This window comes from Salvelinus alpinus, chromosome 14 (assembly GCF_045679555.1).
Source record: "Salvelinus alpinus chromosome 14, SLU_Salpinus.1, whole genome shotgun sequence".
In the NCBI taxonomy this organism is placed as follows: domain Eukaryota; kingdom Metazoa; phylum Chordata; class Actinopteri; order Salmoniformes; family Salmonidae; genus Salvelinus; species Salvelinus alpinus.
In genome coordinates, this window is record NC_092099.1 from 34,027,335 (window position 1) to 34,035,294 (window position 7,960).

General features: G+C 44.2%; 1 long non-coding RNA gene across 1 annotated transcript; it reads left to right on the forward strand.

The window, feature by feature from the left end:
- The first annotated feature begins 768 nt into the window (after positions 1-768).
- On the forward strand, positions 769-7,109 carry LOC139538189 (uncharacterized). The gene is made up of 4 exons (XR_011667688.1): positions 769-1,126; positions 1,972-2,030; positions 2,278-2,477; positions 5,733-7,109. It is a non-coding gene; the product is annotated as an uncharacterized lncRNA (long non-coding RNA).
- The last annotated feature ends 851 nt before the right edge of the window (positions 7,110-7,960 follow it).

The window sequence follows — 7,960 nt, forward strand, 5'->3', positions numbered from 1 at the left end:
AGAAGGTGCTATCTGGAACCTAAAAGGGTTCTTTGGCTGTCCTCATAGGAGAACCCTTTGAATAATCCCTTTCGGGTTCCATGTAGAACCCTTTTCACAGAGGGCTCTACATGGAACCCAAAAGGGTGGTACCTAGAACCAAAAATGGTTCTCCTTTGGGAACAGCCAAAGAACTCTTTTGGAACCCTTTTTTCTAAGAGTGTAGTGAAGGTGTGTCAGGATGTCTGTGTGTGTTCCTGCTTCCCTCTCTACTGAACTAGTCCTCTGGAGGTGCTCCAGACTACAGTACAGGATCTATCCAAGCTAAACCAACGTCACAGACACAGCGATCAAAGACTCCGAACAGGAGGGGGAGAGCAGGGGGAAGAGAGTGTGGTTGATGTAGTCTCTACAGTGTTACTGGGGGATATGTTGTTCTATCAGAGACGGTTCCTTAAAGCAGACTAATATTCCTCATATCCTTTAGTGAGGAGTGTGTGCACTCCCTAGAGGAGTCTACATACTGTATCCCTTCATCCTTTCAGATTCCCCCTCTCTCTCACTCACTCTTTCGCTCTCTATTCAATTTCAATTTAAGGGGCTTTATTGCATGGGAAACATATGTTTACATTGCCAAAGCAAGTGAAGTAGATCTCTCTCTCTCTCTCTCTCTCTCTCTCTCTCTCTCTCTCTCTCTCTCTCTCTCTCTCTCTCTCTCTCTCTCTCTCTCTCTCTCTCTCTCTCTCTCTCTCTCTCTCTCTCTCTCTCTCTCTCTCTCTCTCTGTTAAGGCCTTTTTAAACCCACCGCACCCCAAATGTAACTCTTTTTTTGTTATCAAAACATTTATTTATTATTATTTTTTGTAAATATTTTTTTTGTTGCTTGGAAACGTCTTTTTTGTTGTTGTGTTTTTTCTTTTTGGGGTATTTCTTATATATCATAGTCATTTAATACCATTGACAGCCATTACAAATAACCATCCCAGACGACATGCCACAACTCCCCCAGAACACCCCACTCTCTTCAGCCCACTACCCTCTTCCTTGTGTTCCTCTCCTACTGACCAGAGTCCAGGAGTACAGGGAGGGGAGGAGAGAGGAGGAGAACACAGCAAGACAGCTGAAGAAGGGGGAACAGAGGATGAAGGTACCTTGTCAAATATATTAAATCTAATGTATTGTACATTTACAATGATATAAGGATATGGTCAATGACCAGGTGGTTTTATCCAAAATGACTTACAGTTAACACACATATGTTGACTATATGTTAACTATGTTTCCCAGGCAGGAAACAAACCATTGCTTACATGTTAACTGTGAATGTAGCCCAGGCAGGAAACAAACCATTGCTAGCATGTTAACTGTGAATGTAGCCCAGGCAGGAATCAAACCATTGCTAGCATGTTAACTGTGAATGTAGCCCAAGCAGGAAACAAACCATTGCTAGCATGTTAACTGTGAATGTAGCCCAGGCAGGAAACAAACCATTGCTAGCATGTTAACTGTGAATGTAGCCCAGGCAGGAAACAAACCATTGCTAGCATGTTAACTGTGAATGTAGCCCAAGCAGGAATCAAAGCATCAAACTACACTCCAGTATACAAAGCAGTTCTAATCGATCAACTAACAGTTCAGCCACAACATTTATCAGTCTATGATTATTGTTGCATCAGTCTAGTAATCATAGTATGGCTTTATGAAGAGCCATACTAGGAGATACAAGTCTTTAAGCAGACTGACAAGGTCAAATATTAACCCCAGTTGTTGTTATTGTAAATACTGTTATCAGCACTATTGTTAGAGGTTAGCCTTTGATGCTGTATGTGTTACCTTTAGATTGACAGGTTAAATGCCCTTTGCCCTATCTCTCTCTCTCTCTCGCTCTCTCTCTTTCTTGCTTGTCTTTCTGACTGATTTTTCTCTCTGTCTTCCTCTCCTCTATCTGTGTGTTAGTCTCTCGCTCTCTCACTCTCATGTTCTTCCCCTCAGAGTGATGTCTTGGGAGAGAAAGAGAGAGATCAGGAGGAGAGGAGGAGAGAATTGAGAAGGTGTGCACCTATTTACAATAATGATAAAAACATAATTTAATTGTTGAGTTATCTGTTTAGACATCCCTTGTATATTCTGCTCCAGCAGTTGGCTGGATGGCCTGTAGTTTACTGATATTATTTATTGATACCTGTAAAGGAGGTGTGGCTTGCAGCATTACAAACATTAGCATAGAAACGTACTGAATACATTCCAGAGAAACATTCAGACATTTTATAATACACACATGATTATGTGTTGTTGCAGGGGGATAACAGCCTTATTGGACCGACTGAAGGGTGGGGGCACAGGGGTTGCATGGCGGCAGATGCAGGTACAGCGCCCCCCTGTGGCCGTGGAAGAAGACAGCAGAGTCTGATAGACCCATAGCCAGACCTCCAGACCACAGGACACCTTTACAATCCCTGACCCAGCACACAGCACCTCAGAGTGGCGAGAGGAGATTGGTAAGACCCACACGCATGCGCACACACACACACATATACACACACTTGCACACTGGGTACCATTAATTACAATGTGCCAGTAAGGGAGTAAAATTCTTTGCCATTCAGTCTGACATTCTGGTGTCTCTGAGCCAAGCTGTCAGTGTGATTCTGTCAGAGAGAGAGAGTGGTGAATGGGCTGGCATGCTGTGTGATTGACAGCTGGCTGCTTTGCGTGTGTGCACGAGTCATTTCACTGCACTAAGCTAGATGTTGTGAGGTTTGGTTTCCCATGCCACCCCACGGCTCCCAACTCAACCACCATGGACCATTTTGACCCTGCCTCCTATCTACAAAAAAATACAGTGTGACGAAAATAAAATCCCAAATGAAATTCTGAAACAATGTGTCAAAGAAGTACTGGTAGTCAGGGCTTGGAACACTGCCTAGAGATGCTGTCTGTTGGCATTATTTACTGTTCTATGTGCCAAGGCATGCAGTCCTCAGATCAGACATGTCTCTGGTGTGTGTGTGTGTGTGCGTGCGCGCGCGCAGAAGACTGAATTCCTGAAATGAACCCGTCAGTGACAGCAGCCAACGCCCACATAGCAGGACAAGAGCAGATGTTCTGTAGACTAGAGTTACCTCATATTCCTCATATTCACTTCCCACGTTCCTGGGCTTCTGTAGCTGATGCTGCTAACACTTACACTATATATACAAAAGTATGTGGACACCCTTTCAAATTAGTGGATTCGGCAATTTCAGCCTCACCCATTACAGACATGTGTCTAAAATCGAACACACAGCCATGCAATCTCCATAGACAAATAGTAGAAGTAGAATGGCCTTACTGAAGAGCTCAGTGACTTTCAACGTGTGACCGTCATAGGATGCCACCTTTCAAACAAGTCAGTTTGTCAAATTTCTCCCGTGCTAGAGCTGCCCCGGTCAACTGTAAGTGCTGTTATTGTGCAGTGGAACTGTTTAGGACAACAACGGCTCAGCAGGGAAGTAGTAGGCCACACAAAATCACAGAACGGGACCGCCGAGTGCTGAAGCGCACAGCGCGTAAAAATCATCTGTCTTCTATTGCAACACTCACTACTGAGTTCCAAACTTTCTCTGGAAGCAACATCAGCACAATAACTGTTCGTCGGGAGCTTCATGAAATGTGTTTCCATGGCAGCTGCACACAAGCCTAAGATCACCATGTGCAATGCCAAGCATCGGCTGGAGTGGTGTAAAGCTCGCCACCAATGGACTCTGGAGCAGTGGAAACATGTTCTCTGGAGTGATGAATCACGCTTCACCATCTGGCAGTCCAACGGACTAATCTAGGTTTGGCAGGTGCCAGGAGAGCGCTACATGACCCAATGCATAGTGCCAACTGTAAAGTTTGGAGGATGAGTAATAATGGTCTGGGGCTGTTTTTCATGGTTCGGGCTAGGACCCTTAGTTCCAATGAATGGAGATCTTAACGCTATAGCATACAATGACATTCTAGATGATTCTGTGCTTCCAACTTTGTGGCAACAGTTTAGGAAGGCCCTTTCCTGTTTCAGCAGGACAATGCCACCGTGCACAAAGCGAGGTCCATACAGAAATGGTTTGTTGAGATCGGTGTGGAAGAACTTGACTGGGCTGCGCAGAGCCCTGAAGTCAAACCCATCAAACACCTTTGGGATGAATTGGAACACCGACTGCAAGCCAGGCCTAGTCGTCCAACATCAGTGCCCGACCTCACTAATGCTCTTGTGGCTGAGTGGAAGCAAGTCCCTGCAGCAATGTTCCAACATCTAGTGGAAAGCCTTCCCAGAAGAATGGAAACTGTTAAAGCAGCAAAGGGGATTACCAGCTCCATATTGATGCCCATCATTTAGGAATGGGATGTGTCCACATACCTTTGGTCATGTAGTGTATTTCTGTTGGATTTCACTGTTCAGTTCAGGAACAGTTAAGTTCAGGAACAGTTAAGTTCAGGAACAGTTAAGTTCAGGAACAGTTCAGTTTAGGAACAGTTCAGTTTAGGAACAGTTCAGTTCAGGAACAGTTCAGTTCAGGAACAGTTCAGTTCAGTTTAGGAACAGTTCAGTTTAGGAACAGTTCACGACCTACTGCTCCTTGTCATTACCATCTGCTAAATACTTTTGCTCTCACAGCCACACCACAGCCCTGAAAACTTGTGTTAGTTACCCAAGGTATTGCCTAGGCTTTAGCTCAGTGGGCTTACGCAGGAGACCTTGGTCTGGTTTGAACCCAGGTGCCATCATAGTCACACATAGTTATCTGTCTGTCAGTGCAGAACTGACTTTGCCTGGCCACACTATCTCAGCCATCATATCTGGCTAACCAGTGACATTCATCCTCTCCATCCATCCAGCAGCAGGCTGTCAACTGGCTCTAATGGCTCAGGGGTTTGGAGCAGGGGGCTGGCAATGCTAAGGTTGTGGGTTCAATGCCAGGGTTGTGGTTTCTATGCCAGGGTTGTGGGTTCAATGCCAGGGTTGTGGGTTCAATGCCAGGGTTGTGAGTTCAATGCCAGGGTTGTGGGTTCAATGCCAGGGTTGTGGGTTCAATGCCAGGCTTGTGGGTTCAATGCCGGGGTTGTGGTTTCAATGCCAGGGCTGTGGGTTCAATGCCAGGGTTGTGGATTCAATGCCAGGGTTGTGAGTTCAATGCCAGGGTTGTGGGTTCAATGCCAGGGTTGTGGGTTTCTACTGAATACAGCCATCTGCTTGCATCCGGTAGCTGTAAATGGCCATGTTCAGCAATCACCCTTATTAGGGTGTAATGTACAGAGTACAGTTGTTAACTGGATTTGGAGGAACGTTTTCTGTTGGCTAAATGGCCATGGTGATTAGGATGTTAGGAGGATGGTAGTCCTTCACCAACCTGACACTCCCAATATCCTCCTGGTTGGATGATGCCCTCTCCCTCCAGGCTCCTTACACTACCATGCAGTCTGCCCAGGTGTGTGTGAGTGACCAACCAGGTACACTCTTAGAAAAAAGGGTTCCAAAAGGGTTCTTCAGCTGTCCCAATAGGAGAACCCTTTTGGGTTCCATGGAGAACCCTCGGTGAAAAGGGTTCTACCTGGGACCAAAAAGGGTTCTTCAAAGCCGAAGAACAGCCGAAGAACCCTTTTAGGTTCTAGATAGCACCTTTTTTTCTGCGAGTGCACCGGTAGAGTGTGGTTACTTTGGTAGAGCCAGGCTGCAGAACGACTGTGGTGGATGATCAGTGTTTTCTATTTTCTCTTTCTCTCGTTTCCAGTCATATGTCCTTCCAAGCTGAACCACATGACCCAGCAGAGAGCATCATTGGAGTGTCCTGTCTGACTGAGATGAACGGGCTTGGTCTGGGATGAGACTGTCATCCTAATGTCTCGTCTGTGTGTGTGCCTGTGTGGGATCAGATGAGGCTGTGGCGTTTAGAAAATAAAGCAGGACTCTGTGTGTCTGTCATCGTTTCTCATTACAAGGAACATTCACTCCAAAATCTTAAGTTTTCAAAAGGTTTCATAACTCATAAAGGAGTCAATTTCCACGCCATCTGTTGCGCAGATCCTGCTGTATGCAGAAGAAATATCCAGCTTTTATTTAGGGTTTGATAGGCCAGGGTATGGTACGTCTGTCTCCTAAACCCCGTCGTTTAGAGACCTAAAGGATCACACTGCGTGTGGCATAAAACTCCACGAGAGGAGTTGTCTTGCTTTCCCAGGCTTGTCAAGAGACCGCAACAAAGCCTTTCTTTGTTACCTAATATGAAAGGAAAAATCATAAATATGGATGATTGTTAAATGTAGTCATTACATGAACAACTGTCTTATAAACACTGAACTGTGTTTCTCTCCTGTAGATCCAGACTTTGAGTGGGTTGTGCTGAAGCTTCAGAATAGCTTCTTGTTCTGTGAGAGATATTTTCTGGAGGACATTATCATTCAGTGTAACGGAGACTATCAACAGGCCTATGACTTACCAGAGACTACCAACAGGCATGTGTGCTAGTCTAATGACAACCCTTGTCATTCAGTGTTTCCAACATGTACATGGGTAACTTCAAGGGTACCTACTCTGTCATTCAGTATAACAGAGATAATCAATGGGACTGTTTATTTTTTTTACGACACTTTCTTTTGAGTGATAAGGAAAAATCTGCTTTTTAGCCATTATTAGTGTGTTAACTGTTAGTACTCTATCTTTGTCATATCTTAGTAATAATAATATTGCAAAATAATAATAATAATAATATTGTGATACTAGATAATTTCTTCGCACAACAGTGACTCATATTTTCCATTGTCTCTGACAGTGATTTAGGATGATGTGCATTTTACAAAATAACTCACTGGGATGAGTCAGCATCTCTATATGCGTTTGGCTTTTAACAAGTTCAATGTGTTGTGATGGAAACATCTGTCCAGGAGAAGATGCTGTTTTCTGTTTGTCTGTATAAAGACTAATCCCAATAATATGTTGGCTATCCATTACAAGGGCTTCCTAGCTGGAAGAATGGACATCAATGGACTGTTTCCTTTGCTGTATCCTATTAGATGATATATTAGGTCTTTATGATCAGTGTGATCTCTTGTTTTTACTGTTTCCTTGTTTGAATCAGTATTGTAATGTTTGGGTCAGCTATCCAGGGCTGTGTTTAATAAATGGGTGTTAAAATCAAATCAACATTTATTTGTCACATGCGCCGAATACACCGGGTGTAGACTTTACCGTGAAATGCATGCTTACGAGCGCTTCCCAACGATGCAGAGTAAAAAACTGAATACACAAGAATGACGCTATATACAGGGAGTACCAGTACCACATCAATATGCAGCGGTACAAGGTATTTGAGGTGCGACACTGTGCACGGTTGAAGAAGTCTTTCTATGATTCTGCACTTCGTTTTATTTAAGGGTACTTCCAAACAGGTCTTTGTCAGTTGACTCACAATAGAACAACATAGAAGCCAGTGTTTGTAACAACAGAACATGGTTTGTAAAGGTGGTAAAACGTGTCAGTTTGACAGAGAATGTCACTTCCACTCATTATTTATCAGACAATAGCAATGTCATCACCTTTATATAAACGAACAGAACAAAGAACAGAGTGGTACTTTCACATGGCACAGGGTTGTGATACTGCCAACCAAAACCCCCTCAGTTGTAAAGGAAGTACTGATGGTAAATGTGACTCCACAAAGTCTTCAGAGATGACCTGGAGATCTTCCTGTTCCCAGCTCAACTGGGCCGGGTTCAGAACTAAACAACCTACGTCATACCTCCTCAGCTTTACTGTGGTGATGGGAGTACACCTGAACACACCTGCCATGGTTGAAGCAGCTTTGTGTGTGTGTGTGTGTGTGTGTGTGTGTGTGTGTGTGTGTGTGTGTGTGTGTGTGTGTGTGTGTGTGTGTGTGTGTGTGTGTGTGTGTGTGTGTGTGTGTGTGTGTGTGTGTGTGTGTGTGTGTGTGTGTGTGTGTGTGTGTGTGTATACTGTATATAT